The sequence below is a fragment of the Pleurodeles waltl genome, chromosome 9 (genome assembly GCF_031143425.1).
Source record: "Pleurodeles waltl isolate 20211129_DDA chromosome 9, aPleWal1.hap1.20221129, whole genome shotgun sequence".
Lineage (NCBI taxonomy): Eukaryota > Metazoa > Chordata > Amphibia > Caudata > Salamandridae > Pleurodeles > Pleurodeles waltl.
The window spans coordinates 1,124,814,317-1,124,836,988 of record NC_090448.1 but is presented as its reverse complement, the minus strand read 5'-3'; the positions used below and the strand labels follow the sequence as shown (position 1 = coordinate 1,124,836,988).

Sequence of the window (22,672 nt, the reverse complement as noted above, 5' to 3'; positions counted from 1 at the left end):
CTGGGTTCCCTGGCCTCCTGCATTTTCATTGTCCCGAGCGCCAGATTACACATGAGGCCTCTTCAGGAGAACCTGGAAGATCAGTGGAGTCAACTCACAACCAGATGGGAAGACAGAATAATCCTTTCAGCTGTGGCAAAAACATTGCTGCACTGGTGGACTCGCCGACAGCATCTGTTGGTAGGGGTTCCTTTTCATCAGAGCACTCCTACCAAGACCCTTGTAACGGATGCATCACTACAGGGTTGGGGAGCTCTAATGGGTCCTCTCCAAACGCAAGATCTGTGGTCAAAAAAGGAGCAGAAATACCACATCAATCTGATGGATCTGAGGGCGGTTCATCTGACTCTCAAGTTGTTTTACCCATCCATCAATGGCAAAACCCTTTTAGTCCAAACAGACAACATGACCTCGATGTACTATTTGAACAGACAAGGGGGAACAAGATCTCGTCCTCTGTCTCGAGAATCACAAACCATCTGGCACTGATTACTATCAAGGAGGCTGTCAATCAGAGAAGTTCACCTTCTGGGGGAACAAAATTCAAAAGCGGATTTCCTAAGTCAAAATCTATCAGATTTGCACGACTGGGTGCTTCATCTACGTCGTAGCAGACATTTTCCATCGGTGGGTGCATCCTCAATTAGACTTGTTTTCAGACAAAACCAACAGAAAATGCCCAGACTTCGCATCCAGGTTTTACTGACCAGGGACGAAGGGGAATGCACTGTTGATAGATTGGTCAGGGACATTTCTCCACGCTTTTCCACCCATTCCCCTGATACCCACGGTGATCAACAAGCTCTACAGGTCCAAAACCAGGATGATACTAATAGCCCCGGAATGGCCTCGACAATATTGGTACACAGATCTCCTCCAGTTGTCAGAAAAACCTCACAAGAGGCTGCCTTGCAGACCGGATCTTCTCCACAGAGTAGAGGGGAAAGTTCTGCATCCCAACCTTCTCTCTCTGAGCTTGATGGCATGGCTCCTGAATTGCTGCAGTATGGACATCTAGGCCTCTCGCAGGAATGCATGGATATTTTAAAGGAGTCCAAAAGAGTATCAACGCGACGCTCCTATGCGTTCAAATGGAAGAGGTTCTACATATGGTGCAGACAGTATGATTTCAATCCTATCCTGGTTCAAGAGGAGATTATCTTGCCCTGTCTCCTCCATCTTGCGAAGTCAGGACTGCAGTTTTCATCCATTAAGGTACATTTGTCTGCCATTACAGCTTATCGCGAATCGCCCTCACAAAAGTCATTCTTTACTATGCCAGTGGTTAAGGATTTTTTAAAAGGCTTGAAAAAAGTTTTTCCACCAATTTGTACACCTTCACCTCCATGGGAATTGAATGTGGTCTTGTCTAGACTTATGGCCGCTCCCTTTGAGCCCATTCACAAAGCTTCTTTGCAACACCTTACGTGTAAGACAACTTTTCTTGTTGCCATTACTTCAGCTAGAAGGGTCAGCGAAATTCAGGCTGTCTGTTCAAAGAACCCTATACAGTTTTTCACGATAACAGAGTAGTTCTACGGACGCACACAGGGTTTTTACCTAAGGTGGTTTTGGACTTCCATATTAATCAAACCATATCGCTTACAACTTTTTTTCCCAAACCTGCTACTCCGACAGAGAGAGCATTGCACTCCCTGTACTCGAAGAGGGTGCTAAAATGTTACCTTGATAAGACTAAGGGCATCAGACAATCTGAACGCTTATTTGTAAACTATGGACATATGAGAACAGTAGGGCGGCCCCAAAACAGACGATTTCTAGATGGATAGTTTCATGTATTGTGACTACATACCAGTTAGCTAACAAACAATTGGCCACAAACCTAAAGCTCACTCTGCAAGAGGCAAAGCGGCAACTATAGCCCTTCTTATGAATGTACCATCTTCGAAATTAGCAAGGCTGCAACATGGAGATCGGTGCATACATTTACGAGGCATTACTGTCTAGATTCAGACGCTAAAACAGACACTCAAGTGGGTCAGGCTTCTTTAAGAAATGTATTTAATTGAGGCAAATGGACTGCCTGGGCGTCTATCACTATGTCCGCAGAGGTATGGGATGGGCTTGCTAATCTTTTCAGTGTTTATGACTATTGATGAGGATCCCCGGGAAGAGAAGGATACGTTACTTACCTATAAATCCTAGTTCTCTTCTAGGGGTATCCTCATTAAAGTCATACACAACCCACCCTCCTCCCCGGACGTGAATTTAGAAGTACGGCAGTACTCATTGGTCTAATCTATTTCTTCTTACCACCAGAAAAAAGTACTGACCTAACTGTAAACCAACTGTCACCTCACTCTCACCTCTGAGGCATGGTGGGATACTGGAGGTGCTCAGGGTCTTAAAGGCATGGTGCCAGTTGTTTGGTTCTGCTGTGTTAACCTGCATGCAGCCTATTGGCTAATAATGCTCCTTTATTTTCAATGTTGTTTTTTCTTTTACAGTGGATTGTTTATACTTTCTATGCCTTCTACTTTGCCTACAGACATTTTTTACCTTTAATTCAAGAGTTTAATTTATGATTTAAAAAAACAAAAACATTTTTAGCCTGTTTTCTCAATATAGACTGCATTATTGCTTGCACATGTATATAATATATTTGTATTGAAATTCTCTACTCAAATTTAACTTTTCATATATATTTCATACATATACATTTGTGTTTGTATATGCTCCGGGGTCTCCGCACATGGGCGGGAATATTCAGTGTTTATGACTTTGATGAGGATACCCCTGGAAGAGAACTAGGATTTACAGGTAAGTAACTTATCCTTCTGGTTTCATGGCGGCGTGGTTCTTCCCTGTGTCTCCAATGGTGAGTCCTTTCACTTCTGTGATGTGTTTCCGCCAGGCTTTCGATGGCGTTGGTACCGCCCCGGAAAAGGTGGCAAAGTGATGTGTCTGGGTGGAACTTTGTCTTCCGCCTGGCTGTAGGCGGCTACCGCCGTGGTGCCTGTTGTTTCCGCACTGGCAGTCGGTGTGGTGCATTGACTGTCTTTCGGAGATCTAACCACTATGGTCATAAGTTGGCGGTACTTACCGCCAGCCTGTTGGCGGAATTACTGCCACTTTATCACCGACCGCCAGAGTCGTAATGAGGGTCTAAGCCTCCAAGTCAACCTTGGTAAGTCAACTTCTGCTCCAGTTCAAACCTTCCCCTACCTGGGGCCTACCATTGATACAATACAGGAAAGAGTGTATCCTTTGAAGGAGAGACATTTATCGATCCTTTGGAAATGTCACTCTAATGACAGCTTGCCTTCCCACTGTGAGAACAATATCCTCACTCCTCAGCTCGATGGCATCCTGCATCTTCCTCGCACCAAATGGTTGTCTTAACATGCGACCTCTGCAGGAATGTCTTGAGGACCAGTGGGATCAACTGACAGGCAACTAGGAAGACAGAATAGTACTGTCTCGTCATCTAAAATTTGTCCTTGACATGTGGTGCTTGCCAAAGAACCTGCTTCGAGGAAAGCCTTTTCATCAGGAGGTTCCTCCTCAATAGATAGTAACGGTCACCTCATTGCTGGGCCGGGGGGCTTACGTGGACCATCTCCAGATCCAGGGCAAATGGCCAGAGAGAGAGTTGACATACCATATCTACCTCCTAGAGTTACGCGCAGTCCATCTAGCACTAAAAGCGTTTCATCCGTTGTTCGCATCCATCTCCCTGCTTGTCCAGATGGACAAAACAACCACCATGTACTACCTCAACAAGCAGGAAGCAACGAGGTCCAGGCCTCTTATCACACAAAGCCCAAGCAATCTGTAAATGGCTCATTGCCAGGAATCAAATGATCACTGCAACTCACCTTCCAGGTGTGCAAAATGCCAGGCAGACTCTCTGAGAAGGATGCTGCAAGAAAACCACGAGTGGGTCTTGTACAACAACGTCATTCACGGCATATTTCATCTGTAAGGCACACCTTTGATCAATCTGTTCATCACCACAGAAAACAAAAAAATGCCAAAGCTTCGCCTTGAGGTACAGCCAACCAGGGACACTGGGGAATGCCCTATGGATCAACTGGTCCGGCATATTGCTTTACGCCTTTCCACTGATTCCCCTGATCCCAGCAGTCCTCATCAAGCTGTCCCAATCCAGGGCCAAGATAATCTTAATAGCTCTGGAGTTGCCACATCAGTGGTGATCATGGACCTCCTTAGCCGGTCCATCCATCCACATCTCAAACTACCATAAGGGACAGACCTACTCACGAAGTTCGGAGGCCAGATGGTACACCCAATCTCTCCTCCTTGAATTTGGCGGCATGGCTCCTGAGCTAGTGCAGTACGGACACTTGAATCTGCCCGCAGGACTGCATGGACATTCTTAAAGAGACTAAGTGGCCTTCCACCTGTTCCGCATATGCCTTCAAATGGAAGAGATTCTGCATTTGGTGTTCCTCCAAGAATGTGGACCCTACGTCTTTCTAGGAAGATGTAATTCTGCCATACTTACTTCATCTGCCAAAATCTGGCTTGCAATTCCCTTCTATAAAGGTTCACCTGGCAGCCCTTACTGCCTACAGAACATGTCCATCACAAACCTCTTCTTTCAAAATCCCAGTCATCAAGAATTTTCTAGAAGGTTTGAAAAAGGTTTCCCCTCCCATTAGGTGTCCTTCACCTCCCTGGGAGCTAAACTTTGTACTTTCTCGTCTTATGCAGGATCCCTTTGAGCCTACAGGGTGTGCAGAATTATTAGGCAAGTTGTATTTTTGAGGATTAATTTTATTATTGAACAACAACCATGTTCTCATTGAACCCAAAAAACTCATTAATATCAAAGCTGAATATTTTTGGAAGTAGTTTTTAGTTTGTTTTTAGTTTTAGCTATGTTAGGGGGATATCTGTGTGTGCAGGTGACTATTACTGTGCATAATTATTAGGCAACTTAACAAAAAAATATATATACCCATTTCAATTATTAATTATTACCAGTGAAACCAATATAACATCTCAACATTCACAAATATACATTTCTGACATTCAAAAACAAAACAAAAACAAATCAGTGACCAATATAGCCACCTTTCTTTGCAAGGACACTCAAAAGCCTGCCATCCATGGATTCTGTCAGTGTTTTGATCTGTTCACCATCAACATTGCGTGCAGCAGCAACCACAGCCTCCCAGACACTGTACAGAGAGGTGTACTGTTTTCCCTCCTTGTAAATCTCACATTTGATGATGGACCACAGGTTCTCAATGGGGTTCAGATCAGGTGAACAAGGAGCCATGTCATTAGATTTCCTTCTTTTATACCCTTTCTTGCCAGCCATGCTGTGGAGTACTTGGACGCGTGTGATGGAGCATTGTCCTGCATGAAAATCATGTTTTTCTTGAAGGATGCAGACTTCTTCCTGTACCACTGCTTGAAGAAGGTGTCTTCCAGGAACTGGCAGTAGGGCTGGGAGTTGAGCTTGACTCCATCCTCAACCCGAAAAGGCCCCACAAGCTCATCTTTGATGATACCAGCCCAAACCAGTACTCCACCTCCACCTTGCTGGCGTCTGAGTCGGACTGGAGCTCTCTGCCCTTTACCAATCCAGCCACGGGCCCATCCATCTGGCCCATCAAGACTCACTCTCATTTCATCAGTCCATAAAACCTTAGAAAAATCAGTCTTGAGATATTTCTTGGCCCAGTCTTGACGTTTCAGCTTGTGTGTCTTGTTCAGTGGTGGTCGTCTTTCAGCCTTTCTTACCTTGGCCATGTCTCTGAGTATTGCACACCTTGTGCTTTTGGGCACTCCAGTGATGTTGCAGCTCTGAAATATGGCCAAACTGGTGGCAAGTGGCATCGTGGCAGCTGCACGCTTGACTTTTCTCAGTTCATGGGCAGTTATTTTGCGCCTTGGTTTTTCCACACGCTTCTTGCGACCCTGTTGACTATTTTGAATGAAACGCTTGATTGTTCGATGATCACGCTTCAGAAGCTTTGCAATTTTAAGAGTGCTGCATCCCTCTGCAAGATATCTCACTATTTTTGACTTTTCTGAGTCTGTCAAGTCCTTCTTTTGACCCATTTTGCCAAAGGAAAGGAAGTTGCCTAATAATTATGCACACCTGATATAGGGTGTTGATGTCATTAGACCACACCCCTTCTCATTACAGAGATGCACATCACCTAATATGCTTAATTGGTAGTAGGCTTTCGAGCCTATACAGCTTGGAGTAAGACAACATGCATAAAGAGGATGATGTGGTCAAAATACTCATTTGCCTAATAATTCTGCACTCCCTGTATTCACAAAGCCTCGCTGCAACACCTCTCTTGGAAGACAGCTTTCCTTGTAGCAAGAACATCAACTCACAGGGTTAGCGAGAGCCAAGTGCTTTGTTCTCACAAACCATACACAGTATTCCATTCTAGCAAAGTGGTTTGAGAACTCACCCCAAATGTCTCCCTAAGGTTGTTTCAGACTTCCATGTTAACCAGACCATATCTGTTCCAAAATTCTTTTAGAACCCCTCTATTCCAGAGGAAAGATCTCTCCATTTCCTGGATGTAAGGAGAGTTCTGAAATTCTTCTTAGACCGAACACGTGACATCCGCAGGTCTAACTAACTATTTGTTAACTATGGTCCGGTCAGTACGGGTCTAGCCACTTATAAACAGTCCAATTCCTGTTGGAAAGTTTCCTGCATCCTGTTTTCCTATGAGAAAGTGAACAAGACACTATCAGCTAGGCCTAAAGCACATTCCACTAGGGGTAAAGGGGCTGCAGCTGCTTTATTGAGAAATAGCCCTATCCTAGATATGTGTAAAGCAGCAACTCTGATTACTGCCTGGAATCTGATGCCAGAGCAGACGCTCAAGTAGGACAAGCCTACCTTAGGAATCTGTGTGAAATGTCCTTCTCTGCTCTCTCCGCCGCCTTAAGTACAGATAGGCTGGCTACTTTATTCAGTGCTTATGACTATAAATGTAAGTCCCCTATGAGAGAAGAAATAGTTTCTTACTTGTAACTCCAGTTCTCTCATAGGGGAATTTCCATTATAGTCATAAGCAACCCTCCCTCCTCCACGTTGGATTAGACAGAGTTCACCAGTACATTTATATGTCAACGCACGCACGTACGTCACCTCAAAAAAAACTGAAGCAACTGTCACCTGCTCAGCATGATGGGATACTGGTGGTCTCTGGCTTCTTAAAGGCACAGCCTCTATATTTACTCCTATTATGGCAGCCTATGGGACTACAATGCCCAAGGTTACTTCATCAAAGGGTTTGTGAAGGACATTTATGCTGTTTTTACCAAAACACCCTATATATATATATATATATATATATATATATATGTTCGATGGCATGTGTAGCTGCAGATACACATGCTTTGCACATCCCGCCATCTAGTGTTGGGCTCTGAGTGTTGCAAGTTGTTTTTCTTCGAAGAAGTCTTTTCGAGTCACGAGATCGAGGGACTCCTCCACTTTCGGCTCCATTGCGCATGGGCGTCGACTCCATCTTAGATTGTTTTCTTTCCGCCATCGGGTTCGGACGTGTTCCTTTTCGCTCCGCGTTTCAGTTCGGAAAGTTAGTGAAAATCTCGGAAAATTCGACGGTATTGTTTGCGTTCGGTATCGAGTTAGTTACAACAGATCGACACCGAATTTTGAAGAGCTCTGGTGAACCCTTTGGGGTTTTTGATTCCCCGGCGGGGCCTGGTCACCCCGACCACTTGCGTCTTCAAGGCTAATGGAACGGACCCCATTCCGCTTCTGCCCCGAATGTCACAACAAGTATCCTTATACAGATCAGCATCTGGTCTGTAATTTGTCTTTGTCTCCAGAACACAAGGAGGATACCTGTGAGGCCTGTCGAGCGTTTCGGTCCAGGAAGACCTTAAGGGACCGAAGAGCAAGAAGACTACAGATGGCGTCGGTGCCGACAGGAAAAAAACACATGGAGGAAGAAGAATAAACCTTCTCCATCGAGGATTCGGACTCGGAAGAGGTCGATCCTGAACAGACGCCGAAAACCGTGAGTAAGACGTCGATACACAAAACTCACGCAAAGACCACTAAAGCCCAGGGGACGCCACCGCCGGTAGGCCATGGCTTAACCCGAAAGATAGGTGACCGAGCATCGCACCGAAAAAGGGCATGCATATGTTGAAGTCATCCGACTCTGGTCAAGATACCGGCACAGAGCAGACTCGACCCCGATACACCGGGTCAGAGCAATTTTGGCACCGAAATAAGTCAGCACCGAGAAATCACTACGCCGAAGAGCAAAAAAGGGTCGTCGGAACCGAAAAAAGTAGCCGAAAACATTTTGGTACCGAAACCTCCGGCCTCGGAACCGAAATCAAGTTCCTACACAGAGGAACAAGGCCTGTCCTCACAAATGCAAACACATAGATTTGGACAGGAGCTAGAGACAATGGAGACAGATTACACCCAAAGAAGGCTCCACATTCAAAAAGAGACAGGGAAGATCAGTACTCTCCCTCCGATACGAATGAAACGGAAACTTGCCTTCCAAGAGAAAGACAAGCAGCCACAGGCAAAGGTGGCAAGACAAGTAACCCTGCCACCATCTCCACAACGCTCTCCACAACCATCACCAGTAGCCACTCCACCAATGATGCAGTCCCCAACTCATACAGGGATGAGTCAGGATGATCCAGACGCGTGGGATCTGTATGATGTGCCAGTGTCAGAAAACAGTCCCGACTGTTATCCAGCTAGACCGTCACCACCTGAGGACAGTACGGCCTACACACAGGTGGTGTCAAGAGCAGCGGCCTTTCATAATGTCAGCCTGCATGCAGAGCCAGTTGAAGACGACTTTCTATTTAACACACTGTCGTCCACACATAGCCAGAACCAGAGCCTCCCCATGCTACCTGGAATGCTAAAACACTCCAAAGAAGTGTTTGAGGAGCCTGTGAAAGGAAGGGCCATAACTCAAAGGGTGGAGAAAAAATATAAACCGCCACCTACAGTCCCTGTGTACATCACACAACAGTTAACACCAGAGGGCGAACTCACACACCTCAGGAGATGCACCACCTCTAGACAAGGAGAGTCGTAAGTTCGACGCGGCTGGGAAAAGAGTGGCGGCACAAGCAGCCAACCAATGGCGCATTGCCAACTCACAGGCCTTGTTGGCGAGATATGATAGGGCTCATTGGGACGAAATGCAACATTTTATAGAACATTTGCCCAAGGAGTTCCTAAAGAGGGCACAACAAGTGGTGGAGGAAGGACAGAGTATCTCGAACAATCAGATACGGTCAGCAATGGATGCAACAGACACAGCTGCTAGGACTGTAAATACAGCAGTAACAATAAGGAGACATGCATGGCTGCGTACATCTGGATTCAAGCCGGAAATCCAACAAGCCGTGCTGAATATGCCATTTAACGGACAGCAGTTGTTTGGGCCGGAGGTGGACACTGCCATCGAAAAACTTAAAAAGGACACGGATACGGCCAAAGCCACGGGCGCACTCTACTCCCCACAGAGCAGAGGCACATTTCGAAAATCACAGTTTCGAGGGGAGTTTCGAGGACAAAGCACAGAACCCACAACCTCACAAACAAGGCCCACTTATCAGAGCCAATACCAGCGGGGAAGTTTTCGGGGACAATATAGAGGGGGACAGTTCCCAAAGAGTAGAGGGAAGTTCCAAAGTCCCAAAACACCACAAAATAAACAGTGACTTCGATGTCACAAATCCCCAACACATAACACCAGTGGGGGGGATACTAACCAAGTTCTACAGAAACTGGGAGGAAATAACAACAGACATGTGGGTCCTAGCCATTATCCAGCATGGTTATTGCATAGAATTTCTAGAATTCCCTCCAAATGTCCCACCGAAAACACACAATATGTCAAAACAACACATGGATCTTCTACAACTGGAGGTTCAAGCGTTGTTGCAAAAAGATGCAATAGAATTAGTACCAATTCATCAGAGAGGAAGAGGAGTTTACTCACTATACTTTCTCATACCCAAAAAAGACAAAACTCTAAGACCTATATTAGATCTCAGAACATTAAATATCTACATCAAATCAGATCACTTTCACATGGTGACACTGCAGGACGTAATCCCATTACTCAGGCAACAAGACTACATGACAACACTAGACCTAAAGGATGCGTACTTCCATATACCGATACATCCTTCACACAGAAAATACTTAAGGTTTGTATTCCAAGGGGTACATTACCAATTCAAAGTGTTGCCATTCGGGATAACAACTGCGCCAAGAGTTTTTACAAAATGCCTGGCAGTAGTGGCTGCTCATATCAGAAGACAGCAAATACATGTGTTCCCGTACCTAGACGATTGGTTAATAAAAACCAACACGCAGGAACGGTGCTCACAACACACAAAGTATGTTATAGAAACCCTTCACAAACTAGGTTTCTCAATCAACTACAACAAGTCACACCTTCAGCCGTGTCAAATACAACAATACTTAGGAGCGACAATCAACACAACAAAAGGGATTGCCACTCCAAGTCCACAAAGGGTACAGGCATTTCACAATGTAATACAGGCCATGCATCCAATACAAAAGATACAAGTCAAGATAGTGATGAAACTACTAGGCATGATGTCCTCATGCATAGCCATGGTCCCAAACGCAAGATTGCACATGCAGCCCTTACAACAGTGCCTAGCATCACAATGGTCACAGGCACAGGGTCAACTTCAAGATGTAGTGTTGATAGACCGCCAAACATACACCTCGCTTCAATGGTGGAACACTATAAATTTAAACAAAGGGCAGACTTTTCAAGACCCAGTGCCTCAATACGTAATAACAACGGATGCCTCCATGATAGGGTGGGGAGCACACCTCAACCAACACAGCATCCAAGGACAAGGGGACAATCAGCAGAGACAGCTTCACATAAATCACTTAGAACTACTGGCAGTATTTTCATTTCAACCTATAATAATCCACAAACACATTCTTGTCAAAACAGACGACATGACAACGATGTATTATCTGAACAAACAGGGAGGAACACACTCAACACAGTTGTGTCTCCTGGCACAGAAAATATGGCATTGGGCGATTCACAACCACATTCACCTAATAGCGCAGTTCATTCCAGGAATTCAGAACCAGCTAGCAGACAATCTCTCTCAGGATCACCAACAGATCCACGAATGGGAAATTCAACCCCAAATACTAAACACTTACTTCCAAAGATGGGGAACACCACAAATAGACCTATTTGCAGCAAAAGAAAACGCAAAATGGCAAAACTTTGCATCCAGGTACCCACAGGATCAGTCTCAGGGCAATGCGTTATGGATGAGTTGGTCAGGGATATTTGCATACGCCTTTCCCCCTCTCCCACTCCTTCCATATCTAGTAAACAAATTGAGTCAAAACAAACTCAAACTCATACTAATAGCACCAACTTGGGCAAGACAACCTTGGTACACAACACTACTAGACCTCTCAGTAGTGCCTCATGTCAAACTACCAAACAGACCAGATCTGTTAACTCAACACAAACAACAGATCAGACACCCAAATCCAGCATCGCTGAATCTAGCAATTTGTCTCCTGAAGTCTTAGAATTCGGACACCTAAACCTTACACAAGAATGTATGGAGGTCATTAAACAAGCTAGAAAACCAACCACAAGACATTGCTGTGCAAATAAGTGGAAAAGATTTGTTTATCACTGCCATAATGAACAAATTCAACCCTTACACGCATCTGGTAAAGACATCGTCAGCTACCTACTGCACTTACAAAAGTCAAAGCTAGCTTTTTCATCCATTAAAAAACATCTCACCGCAATTTCAGCTTATCTGCAAATTACGCACTCAACTTCACTCTTTAGGATCCCAGTCATAAAGGCTTTTATGGAGGGCCTAAAAAGAATTATCCCACCAAGAACACCACCAGTTCCTTCGTGGAACCTCAACATTGTCTTAACACGGCTCATGGGTCCACCGTTTGAACCCATGCACTCATGTGAGATACAATATTTAACATGGAAAGTAGCATTTCTAATTGCCATCACATCTCTAAGAAGAGTAAGTGAAATACAGGCATTTACCATACAAGAACCCTTTATTCAGATACACAAGCATAAAGTAGTTTTATGAACAAATCCTAAGTTCTTACCAAAAGTCATATCACCGTTCCTCTTAAATCAAACAGTAGAACTGCCGGTGTTCTTTCCAGAACCAGATTCTGTTGCTGAAAGAGCACTACATACATTAGACATCAAAAGAGCATTAATGTACTACATTGACAGAACAAAACAAATTAGAAAAAAAAACAACTGTTTGTTGCTTTCCAAAAACCTCATACAGGGAATCCAATATCCAAACAAGGCATTGCCAGATGGATAGTTAAATGCATTCAAACCTGTTATCTCAAAGCAAAAAGAGAACTGCCTATAACACCAAAGGCACACTCAACTAGAAAGAAAGGTGCTACCATGGCCTTTCTAGGAAACATTCCAATGACTGAAATATGTAAGGCAGCCACATGGTCTACGCCTCATATGTTTACTAAGCATTACTGCATGGATGTGTTAACAACACAACAAGCCACAGTAGGACAAGCAGTACTATGAACTTTATTTCAAACAACTTCAACTCCTACAGGCTGAGCCACTGCTTTTGGGGAGATAACTGCTTACTAGTCTATGCAAAGCATGTTTCTCTTCCAGGGGATCCTCATCAAAGTCATAAACATTGAATATTCCCGCCCTTGTGCGGGGACCCCGGAGCATATATAAAATACACACATATAAAGTATGAAATATGCACGAAAAATATATGTAGCATTTTTAGTAGACAAATTTTCATACTAACCTCATATATTCATGTGTAAAACAGCAATGCAGACTATAATCATAAACAGGCTAAAATGCTTTATTTCTATGGAGTTTTTTTTTTTTTTTTAAGTTATTTTCAAAATTACAATAAGAAAAAAAATATCTACCCAAGCCCCACCACTGGGCCTAGGGAAATAAGCAGTAGTAATCATCAGAGAAAAAAAGAGAAAAAACTACATTGAAAAACACTAGAGCATTCTTAGCCAATAGGTTGCATGCAGGTTAACACAGGAGAACCATAAAAACGTTGGCACTGTGCCTTTGAGACCCTGAGCACCTCCAGTATCCCACCATGCCTCAGGGGTGAAGGAGAGGTGACAGTTGGTTCACAGTTAGGTCAGTTCTTTTTTCCGGCTTCTTCTGAGAGGATCCTGGAGCATTGAGCTCTCAGTTTTTCTGAGTTTTTCTCAGAAAAATACTTCAGAACAGCGTTTTTTCCACCTTTACTCGACATCTAACATCATTGTCTGAGTCTGGAAATTTTTTCCTGACTAAAAAATGCCTTCACTTTTTGTGAAATGCCCTTCCTGTGAGAAGAAGAAGGCCCAGTCAGATCCACACACTCTCTGCATTGTGTGCTTGCCTCAGAGTCACTGCCCTGACACTTGCAAACACTGCAAGAACATGTAAAAAAGCACTCTGAAGGACAGGGAGAAGATCAGGCTTCATGGGCTTCACGAGAGGCAGAAAACATCATCCTCTTCGCTTCCCAGGCAGCCAACAAGCCATTCTCAGGAGAGACAGGCTAGATCGACGTCAGCAGGTAGGAAGATACCTGTTTGTTCCCCGTCGACGTCGTCGCTGCCACCATCTCACCGTCGTAGATCGCCGTCGACGGCAACCCGACCGACGTCGAAGGATACGGCGTCGAGAGAACATGGCCACCGCAGGGGCATATCTCAGTCGATGGCAACCCGCCGATCGATGTTGAGCCATCACCGGCGTGCCCATTCGCCGCCGAAGGCCTCGCACCCCTCGACGCCAAGGAGGGCGACGTCAAAATCGCCTCAGCGGCGGGAACGAGGACATCCGCTGTCGCCGACCCACCGCTCGACGGCAAGGCACACGACGGCGAGCAAGTCGCGGTCCAGGGATCGCTGGTCAACTTCAAGGCACTCAACGTCGAGACAGGAACAACCGGCGGCGCTCCCTTCGACGTCGTTACAGCTGTCGACGTCGACACAGGTTTACCTGTCTTGCAGGGAGCAGAACATCGGCTACAGCCGGAGGATAAGACTACTCCATCTCCGGTGGTCTCCATAAGAAGTGGTTCGTCTCGGTCGAGAGCTGCATCGTCTGGGCATGTCTCGCCCATCAATTTGTCACCGAGGTGGTTGGAGAGCCTTAATAGACCGATGGCCTCCCCGGACTCGCAGTATTCGAGGATGTACTCTCCTATTGCCTCTCTCCCAAGAACACCATCACCGACAACGCCGGCAGGACGGGCTCGTTCTGCTTCTCACCAGTCGACCACGAGGCCTGGGCGCTCTGCTACAGCATCTCGCACAAGGTCACGCTCCCAGAGACGATCTACGTCACGGTCAAGACACAGAAGGTCGCCCTCTTGGTCGTCGTCAGGGTCATCCGTCAGACAATACTCCCCCACCTTAACGGATTCTCCACCAGCTAGGGTTTCCCCGGTGGACGACATCACTACCTTTAATGAGGTGCTTATCAGGGGAGCACAAAAACTAAACATAGAGTTTCCAGAACTGTCAACCTCCTCATCCGTCATTTTTGAAACTCTGCAGCATAGAGCGGTTTCGAAAAAGCTGCTGCCGCTAGTGCCTGGTTTGTTGCAACCAACCATGGACACCTTTTTGGCGCCAGCCACCCTCAAATCAGCTCCTGCTAGGATCTTGAAAAAATATAAAGCGCCTGAACAAGATCCTTAATTTCTCAGGACGGATCCGCTGGCGGACTCAGTCATATTGGCCGCAGCCTGAAAAACGCACTCAGTAGCATCATCCTCCACGGTTCCACCGGACAAGGAGTGCAGACATCTAGACTCTCTGGGGAGGAAAATGTGCGGCACGGCGGCTTCTATGATGAAGGTCTCCAGCGCTTCTGCACTCCTAGGCAGATATGACCGTTCACTTTGGGACTCTCCGAACAGGTTTGCAGACAAATTGCCTAGGGATGACAGGCAGGACTTCCAGGAGATCCTTCAAGAGGGATGTCTGGTCTCCAACCAGGTCATCAGCGCGGCGGCAGATGGGGCAGACTTAGCTGCACATGGATACGCACATGGGGTTTGTGCAAGAAGGTCTTCCTGGTTGAGACTGACTGGATTAAAACAGGAAGCACAACAGCGTATCTTAAATCTTCAGTTCAACGGGAACTCGCTGTTTGGTGCCCATACGGACGAAGAGATGGCGCGCATGAAGACAGAAGTGGACACCATGAGGGCAGTAGGCCTGGAGAGAAAAAAGGACTTCAGGCGAAGGTATAGGCCTTATGACAGGTGCCCTTCCCAGCAGAGGGTTCAAACCCCTCATTGGTCCCAGAGGCCACAGCAGAGGCAAGTACGCCCACTTTTTCAGTCTCCTAAGGCCACGAGAGAACGAGGGTCAAGTAGACCACAGCAGTCCACACCCAAAGCGCCAGCCAAACAATGAGAAATCGCTTCCCTTAACACTGTGCACCACTCCGGTGGGGGGAAGTATCACAGACTTTATTCACGAGTGGCGTGGTATAACAAAAGACAAATGGGTGCTCAACATTGTCGAGAATGGGTACTCTCTTCTTTTCCGGCAACCTCCACCGCACTTGCCACCAACCAAATGCAACCCGTCTCACGTCAGCCTATTGCGCAAAGAGGCTCACGCCCTTTTACGAAAGAAAGCAATAGAAAAAGTTCCAGTCGCGCACAGAGGGAAGGGGGTATACTACCTTTATTTTCTGGTAGCGAAAAAAGGCCGAGAGGGTGTTTTCAGACCGATTCTGGACTTACGCCTACTGAACAAGTACTTAAAAAAGCAAAGATTCAGGATGCTGGCCCTTCACCAGATTTTCCCTCAGCTACATCAAGGGGACTGGATGTGCTCCATCGACCTGCAGGATGTGTACTTCCACATCCCGAGCGTTCCCCAGCATCGGAAATTCCTGCGCTTCCGGATAGCCTCACAGCACTATCAGTTCAAGGTGCTACCATTCGGTCTGAAATCTGCCTCTCGCGTTTTCTCGAAATGCGTAGCAGTGGTAGCGGCACATCTACGGAAGCAAAAAATCTTCATTTACCCATACCTAGATGACTGGCTACTGAAAGCCTCCTCTCTGGAACAGGCGAAAAGCATCAGGACATTGTGCTCAAGGTCTTCAGGTCTCTAGGTCTACAAGTGAACTACCAAAAGTCCACCTTGATTCCAACGCAGAATCTCCACTACCTGGGAGCAATACTAGATACAGAGCTCGAAAGAGTGTATCCTTCGGAGGAACGACTATTATCGATAAAGAAAAAGTGTCAAGACCTGTTGAAGTCCGACGCACCTACGGCCCGTCAGGTGACATCTCTACTGGGCTCCATGGCATCATGCATTTTCATTGTCCCGAATGCCAGGCTACATATGAGGCCCCTCCAAGAGGCGTTGGAAAACAATTGGAACCAGACGACAGGCCGCTGGGAGGACAGAGTGCAGTTGCCGATAGGAGCACGACAGTCATTATAATGGTGGATGCACAGACCTCACCTTTCAGTAGGGGCTCCGTTTCATCAGGTAATTCCATCCGACACTCTGGTAACGGATGTGTCTCTTCAGGGATGGGGGGCTCATCTAGGCCCCCTTCAAGCTCAGGGCCTGTGGTCCGACAACGAAAGGGAGTACCACATCAATCTGCTGGAGCTCGGAGCGGTCCATCTGGCTCTCAAGTCTTTTGCTCCATCGATTCAGGGGAAATCTCTCCTAATACAAACGGAACGGGATCCCTACCCCTATCTCGGGAGTCTCAAACAATCTGGCATTGGCTCCTGGCGAGAGGAATGTCGCTTACAGCGGTTCACCTACCAGGTCAACAAAACGTGGAAGCAGATTTCCTGAGCAGACACCTCGAGGATGCCCACGATTGGGTCCTGCACGACGAAGTCGTCGAAGACATCTTCGCTCAATGGGGTCGGCCTCAATTGGATCTCTTCGCAGACGAGGTAAACAGGAAATGCCCAGACTTCGCGTCCAGGTTCTACCGTCCGGGATCTCGAGGGAATGCCCTGTTGATCGACTGGTCAGGGATATTTCTCTACGCATTTCCACCGATCCCCCTCATACCGGCGATGATCAACAAACTTTACAGATCCAGCACCAGAATGATTCTCGTAGCTACGCAATGGCCCCGTCAGTTCTGGTACACAGATCTCCTCAACCTATCGGAACAACCTCACAGGAGGCTGCCGTGCAGACCGGATCTTCTTTGCAGGATGGAGGGCAGGGTACTTCACCCCAACCTACCCTCTCTGAGCTTGACAGCATGGCTCCTGAATTCCTGCAGTATGGGCACCTAGGGCTCTCGCAGGAGTGCATGAACATCTTGAAGGAGTCCAGACGACCTTCCACGCGGCGTTCTTACGCGTTCAAGTGGAAGAGTTTCTACATATGGTGCTGTCAGCAAGGTCAGAATCCCATACTAGCTCAGGAGGAGGTCATACTGTCTTAGCTACTCCATTTGGCAAAATCCGGTCTGCAGGTATTATCTATTAAGGTACATTTATCTGCCATTACAGCCTATCATAGTAAGTCACCTTCTCAGGAATCCTTCTTTACGAAACCAGTAGTCAAGGATTTCTTAGAAGGTTTGAAAAAAGTTTTTCCACCCATTCGGAAACCCTCCCCTTCATGGGAGCTGAACATAGTACTATCAAAACTTATGGGCCCTCCTTTCGAACCTATACACAAAGCCTCTTTGCAACACCTTACGTGGAAGACGGCTTTTTTGGTAGCCATTACTTCCGCAAGGAGGGTCAGTGAAATTCAGGCTTTGTCCTCCAAAGAGCCGTACACAGTCTTTCACGACAATAGAGTGGTTCTACCAACTCACCCATCATTCCTACCAAAGGTAGTGTCAGAATTTCATATCAATCAGACTATTTCTCTACCAACTTTTTTCCCCAATCCGGAGACTCCGGCGGAGAAAGCTTTGCACTCCCTAGGTCTGAAAAGAGTGCTAAAATTTTATTTGGACAAAACCAAGCTGATTAGACATTCCAACCATTTGTTTATAAATTATGGTCATTTGAGAACGGGAGGCAGAATCAAAACGAACCATATCAAGATGGATAGTTTCTTGTATTGTTAATGCATACCAGTTGGCTAACAAACAACTACTTGCTAGACCTAAAGCGCATTCCACAAGAGGAAAGGCGGCTACTGCTGCCCTCCTTAATAATGTTCCAATCTCTGAAATTTGTAAGGCTGCTACATGGAAGTATGTACATACATTTACAAGGCACTACTGTTTGGACTCAGATGCCAGAGCGGACGCTCAAGTTGGGCAGGCGTCTCTGAGAAATTTGTTTGCATGATACATATCTATTCCTGCACTTCTATTGGACAGTTCGCAGAGTCAAGGGATGGGCTTGCTAATCTATTCAATGTTTATGACTATTGATGAGGATCCCCTGGAAGAGAAGGAAAAGTTACTTACCTGTAAATCCTAGTTCTCTTCCAGGGGATCCTCATCAATAGTCATAAACATTGAATATTCCCGCCCTTGTGCGGGGACCCCGGAGCATATATAAAATATATATACATTATACATGTGTAACAAACAGTCATGCAGGCTATCATGTTAAAAACAGGCTAAAATGCTTTATTTCTATGAAGTTTTTTTTTTTTTTTTTTTTTTTAAATACTACAATAGAGCATAAATAAGTACCCAAACTCCTAAAACTAGGCTTGGGGAAGTAAGCAGTAGCAAACTCTAGTGAAAAAATAGAGAAAACTGCATTGAAAAACAATGAAGCATTCTTAGCCAATAGGCTGCATGTAGGTTAACACAGGAGAACCATAAAAACTTTGGCACTGTGCCTTTAAGACCCTGAGCACCTCCAGTATCCCACCATGCCTCAGGGGTGAAGGAAAGGTGACAGTTGGTTCACAGTTAGGTCAGTTCTTTTTTCCGGCTCCTTCTGAGAGGATCCTGGAGCATTGAGCTTTCAGTTTTTCTGAGTTTTCCTCAGAAAAATTCTTTAAAACAGCGTTTTTTCACTTTTCACTCGACAAGTAACATCTTTGTCTGAGCTAGGAAGGTTTTTTCTGACAGAAAAATGCCTTCTCTTTTTGTCAAATGCCCTGCTTGTGGGAAGAAGAAGGCCCAGTCAGATCCCCACTCTCTGTGCATAGTGTGCCTGCCTCAGAGTCACTGCCCTGACACTTGTAAGTACTGTAAGAACATGTCTAGGAGGACTCTGAAAGACAGAGAGAAGATCCGACTTCATGGGCTTCAGGAGAGGAAAAGAACATCGTCCTCCTCGCTCCCCAGGCATCCAGAAGGCCATTCTCAGGAGAGAATGGCCCGGTCGACGTCGACAGGTAGGAAAATACCTGTTTGTTCACCGTCGTCGTCGTCGCTACCACCGTCCCACCGGCATAGATCGCCGTCGACGGCGACGCACCCGACGTCGAAGGGAACGGCGTCGAGGGAACATCAGAGTAGGGGCAGGTCTCCGTCGACGGCAGCCCGCCGATCGACGTCGAGCCACCGCCGGCATGCCCGGTCGCCGCCAAAGGCTGTGCGCCCCCCGACGTCAGGACACACGACGTCGAGATCTCCACGACGGCACGGGAAACATCCGCCGTCAACCTCCCATCGCTCCACGTCGAGGCACACGACGGCGAGCAGGTCGAGGTCCAAGGAACGCCGTTCGACGTCAAGGCACTCAACGTCGAGGCAATCAACGTCGAGGCAGGACCAACCGACTGGGCGTCCTTCGACGTCGAAACAGCCATCGACGTCGACGCAGGTTTTACCTGTCCAACAGGGAGCAGAACATCGCCCCTCGCCAGACAAGGCTCAGTCTCCAGTGGTCTCCATACCGAGCGACTCTTCTCGGTCAAGAGCATCTCCTGGGCATGTCTCGCCCATCAACCTATCTCCGAGATGGCTGGAGAGCCTCAACAGACCAGCGGCCTCCCCAGATTCGCAATATTCGCGAATGTATTCACCCACTGCCTCCCCGCCAAGAACGCCATCGCCGACAGCCGGGGCAGAACGGGCTCGTTCAGCTCCTCGACAGCCGACCGCGAGGCCTAGGCGCTCGGCTACAGCGTCCCGCAGCAGATCTCGCTCTCAACGGAGATCCAGGTCGCGCTCAAGAAGATCACCCTCTTGGTCTTCATCAGGTTCTTCTGTCAGGCGTTACTCACCTACTCTTACAGATTCACCACCTGCTAGAGTCTCACCAGTGGATGACATAACCACTTTCAACGAGGTGTTGCTAAGAGGAGCACAGAAACTCAATATAGAGGTTCCAGAACCATCTACCTCCTCATCAATCATCTTTGAGACACTACAACAGAGATCAGCGTCGAAAAAGTTGCTGCCTCTAGTGCCTGGTTTGTTGCAGCCGACCATGGACACTTTTCTGGCCCCAGCCTTGCTTAAGTCTGCCCCGGCTCGGATTCTTAAAAAGTACAAGGCTCCAGAGCAAGACCCTTTATTCCTTAGGAAGGATCCGCCACCAGACTCAGTGATCATAGCTGCCGCCCGAAAGACCCACTCGGTGGCATCTTCATCCACGGTACCCCCGGATAAAGAGAGCAGGCATTTAGACTCTCTGGGAAGAAAGATGTGCGGGACAGCGGCTTCAGCAATGAAGGTCTCTAGTGCGTCTGCGCTCCTGGGCAGGTACGATCGTTCTCTGTGGGATTCCCTCAGTAGATTTACAGAAAAACTGCCCAGAGAAGACAGGCAAGATTTCCAAGAGATTCTACAGGAAGGATGCCTGGTATCTAACCAAGTTATCAGCGCGGCAGCGGATGGGGCGGATTTGGCGGCTCATGGGTACGCACATGGTATCTGTGCGAGGAGATCTTCCTGGCTGAGGCTCACTGGCTTGAAACAGGAGGCACAACAACGTATCCTGAATCTCCCATTTGCCGGGAATTCTCTATTCGGTGCCCATGCAGACGAAGAGATGGCCCGCATGAAGACCGAGGTGGATACCATGAAGGCGGTAGGCCTCGAAAGAAGGAAAGATTTCAGGCGGAGGTACAGACCGTACGATAGACGCCCTTTCCAACAGAGGGTTCAAACCCCTCATTGGTCGCAAAGGTCTCAGCAACGACAGGGACGCCCTCTGTTTCAGCGAAGAAACACAAGGGAGCGAGGGTCAAGTAGACCTCAACAGTCCACTCCAAAAGCACCCACTAAGCAATGAAGTCTCGCTTCCCTCGACACTGTACACCACTCCGGTGGGGGGAAGTATTATTGCTCATCTTCACGAGTGGCACTCTATCACAAGAGACAAATGGGTGCTCAATATTGTCGAACATGGCTATTCTCTCCTTTTCAAGCAGCCTCCACCACACTTGCCACCAACCAAACACAATCCGGCTCATCTCACCTTGCTACGCAAGGAGGCTCTCGCCCTCCTAAGAAAGAATGCCATAGAAAGGGTTCCACCTGCCCACAGAGGAAAGGGGGTCTACTCCCGTTACTTTCTAGTAGCAAAGAAGGGTCAAGAGGGCGTTTTCAGGCCAATCCTGGATCTAAGACTGCTGAACAAATACATAAGAAAGCAGAAGTTCAGAATGCTAGCGCTTCACCAAATTTTCCCTCAACTGCATCAGGGAGACTGGATGTGCTCCATCGACCTGCAGGATGCGTATTTCCACATCCCAATAGCTCCAAAGCATCGAAAATTCCTGCGCTTTCGAGTAGCGTTACAGCATTACCAGTTCAGGGTTCTACCCTTTGGCCTGAAATCTGCTCCAAGAGTTTTCTCGAAATGTATGGCAGTGGTGGCGGCGCATCTACGAAGACAAAGGATATACATATATCCATACCTAGACGACTGGCTACTAAAGGCTTCTTCTCCGGAGCAGGCGAGAAGCCATCGGGACATTGTACTAGGAGTTTGCGAAGCTCTAGGTCTTCAGGTCAATTACCAGAAGTCAACCTTGACTCCAACGCAGAGTCTTCACTACCTAGGAGCTATCATAAACACAGAACTACAAAAAGTGTATCCTTCGGAGGAACGACTGTCCTCAATAAACATGAAGTGCCAGGACCTGTTGAGAGCCAGCGCACCTACGGCACGTCAGGTGACATCACTACTGGGCTCCATGGCATCGTGCATCTTTATTGTCCCAAATGCCAGACTCCACATGAGACCCCTCCAAGAGGCATTGGAGGCCAATTGGAGCCAAAGAACAGGTCTCTGGGAAGACACAATGCGGCTACCGGAGGTAGCACTGCAGTCATTGAGATGGTGGATGCACAGACCTCACCTGTCAGTGGGCGCTCCGTTTCACCAGGTACTTCCATCCGACACTCTGGTAACGGATGCGTCTCTTCAGGGATGGGGGGCTCATCTGGGTCCTTTTCAAGCGCAGGGTCTGTGGTCAGACAAGGAGAAGCAGTACCACATCAATCTGCTAGAACTCAGAGCGGTCCATCTGGCTCTCAAGTCTTTCACACCGCTAATTCAGGGGAAAACTCTATTGATACAGACGGACAATACAACCACGATGTATTACTTGAACAAACAAGGGGGAACGAGATCCCTACCCCTTTCACGAGAGTCCCAAGCGATATGGCATTGGCTCCTGGCCAGAGGAATGTCAATCACAGCAGTTCACCTGCCAGGTCAG

The 22,672-nt window shown here is 47.1% G+C and overlaps 1 long non-coding RNA gene across 1 annotated transcript in view; it reads left to right on the top strand.

Moving 5' to 3' along the window:
• Positions 1-22,672, top strand: part of LOC138258791 (uncharacterized) — a 382,969-nt gene that overhangs the window by 341,412 nt on the left and 18,885 nt on the right. The window lies entirely within an intron of this gene.